At 46.8% G+C, this 2,500-nt stretch overlaps 1 pseudogene; it reads left to right on the top strand.

The window, feature by feature from the left end:
* The window catches only part of LOC133394345 (large subunit ribosomal RNA), a 9,182-nt pseudogene that overhangs the window by 3,568 nt on the left and 3,114 nt on the right, over window positions 1-2,500 (top strand).

The following is a 2,500-nucleotide window of genomic DNA, read 5'->3' as shown; positions in this document are numbered from 1 at the left end:
CAACAACCATCGAGGTTGACCCCTGTTAGGGAAGCGGTGGAAAATATTCCAAGTCCGAGAAACGGACCGAATATTAATGAGGGTAGAGTTAATAAGAGGAAGAAGAAGAAGAGCAAGAAGAAGCAGAACAAGCCCAGGAAGCGGCCTGAGGCTCTGCTGATATCGGACTGCACTTCCGAGGAGCTGGCGAAATTGCTCAAGGAAATGAAGCAGTCCGATGCTCTTAAATCGGTTGGAGAGACAATCTCTAAGGTCCGACGGGCCCAAAATGGAGGCATGTTGCTAGAATTGAAGCAGGGTAGTTCTGCTAGTGCAATTGCCCCAAAGGTTAAGGAAGCGGTGAAGGGCAAGGCGTCAGTGAGAACGCTAGCTCCTTCTAAAATGATTGAGATCATGCATCTCGATGAAATAACCACCCCCGAGGAGGTTGCGGAGTCTGTCAAAGCACAGCTCAACATCGAGATCGAAATAGATCGTATCAAAATGAAGAAAGGCCGCGCGGCCGGTACGCAGTGGGCACGGATCAACGTATCGCTGCCAGACTTTCAAAGCTTCCTGAATTTGGGAAAGCTGAAAGTTGGTTGGTCGATATGCCATATCCGTGAGGTTATGGAAGAGCAGAAATGCTATAAGTGTTGGAAGGTAGGCCATACGAGCTACCATTGTAGGGAACCAGACAGAAGTAATCTGTGCTGGAAATGCGGTTTGAGTGGACACAAGAAGCAAGCTTGTACCAACTCTGTCAAGTGTTTGGATTGCGGTACGAGGTCACAGAACCTTCACGCAACGGGCAGTTATATGTGTCCTAGAAGGCGAACGATTAGATCATAATGGTTAGGTTGCTACAACATAACCAGAATCATTGTTATGCTGCATTTCAATTAATGTGGCAAACGATTAGGGAAGAATCTGCGGATATAGTGTTGATTGCAGATCCGTATCTGGCAACAACCAACGTCAAAGTGTTACGCAATGACGATAGCACAGCAGCGGTAGTGGTTAACGCGGACTTACCAGTTAAGGTAGTCAGTAAGGCTCTGAAGGGTTTAATGATAGTTGACATAGGTGATATGCGAGTGGTTAGCGTTTACGCGCCACCTAGATTTAGTATGGAAGAGTTTCAGAATATGTTGGATAACACGGTAATGGCCGTAACCGGTATCCACAAATTCGTTATCGGGGGGGACTTCAACGCTTGGTCAGCAAGTTGGAACAACCAACTTGGCGAGCGTGGAGAAACCCAGAAACGAAGAGGTGAGTTGGTCTTATCAACCTTTGCGCAGATTGACGCTATTTTATTGAACGACGGCAGCACCCCAACTTATGTTGGACCAGGGCGTACGTCAGTAGTTGATCTTACTTTTGCGAGCAGAACAGTTGCAAGATCATTTAAGTGGGAGGTGTTATCTAGCTATATGAACTCTGATCATCGTGCAATACGAATAGATCTTGAGACGCAAAGCGTGCGTAACTTGTCCCGACCCATAACGGGATGGAGCATCAAGTATTTTAGCAAAGATATATTTGAAGTTATGATGCAAGCCGCTTTTGAGACCGAGGTCACAACAAGCGAAGACTTAATGCGTATACTTGTCACGGCGTGTAATGCGACGATGACTAAGCGTAAGAGGTACACTCCTAACAAGAGTGCATTTTGGTGGACGTTAGAGATTGAGGCACTTCGAAAAGAGTGCAAACACCGCGATCGATTAGCGCAAAGAGCATTCAATACTGATCTCTATTCTTCTTTTAGGGACGAGTTCAAGGTGGCAAGGAATGCCCTCAAGCGATTGATCAAGCATACCCGACAGAGGAAGTGGAAAGAGTTCCTGGGAACAGCGAACAACGCATCATTTGGTATTGTATATCATACGTTCAAGAAAGTGGCCGAGGGTTCGATTGGACCCCGAACCATGACATTGGACGAGTTTAGGGAAGTGGTGAGCGAGCTTTTTCCTACTCACCCAAACACGGTGTGGCCTGAATATCGTATCGATCAGCCACGAGAGTTTGAAAGAATTACTAATGATGAGATTCTTGCGGTTGCCAGGAGACTACCTAACAAGAAGGCGCCGGGACCAGATGGTATCCCGAATGAGGCGCTGAAAGTTGGTATGTTGACTGCAACCGCTGCATTTTGCAGGGTTTACCAAGGCTGTTTAGAGAACGCGAAGTTCCCCGATGAGTGGAAAAGGCAGAGGTTGGTGTTAATACCGAAGCCGAACAAACCACCAGGGGAACCGGGTTCAGTTCGCCCCATTTGTCTACTAGACGGGGCAGGTAAAGGTTTAGAACGCATCATAGTGCAACGGTTAAATGCACACATCGAGGAGGTCAACGGACTGTCTGACGACCAATTTGGTTTCAGAAGTCGTCGATCAACAGTTGATGCGATTCAACGGGTAGTGGACATTGTTTCGGTAGCTAGAAGTAGAAACAGATACAGCGGACGGTATTGTGCAGTTGTTACATTAGATGTTACTAATGCTTTTAACAGTGC

The sequence above is a fragment of the Anopheles gambiae genome, assembly GCF_943734735.2.
Source record: "Anopheles gambiae chromosome X unlocalized genomic scaffold, idAnoGambNW_F1_1 X_unloc_11, whole genome shotgun sequence".
NCBI classification, from domain to species: Eukaryota; Metazoa; Arthropoda; class Insecta; order Diptera; family Culicidae; genus Anopheles; species Anopheles gambiae.
Note: the sequence above shows the minus strand (reverse complement) of the source record. Positions and strands in the feature narration are given on the sequence as shown.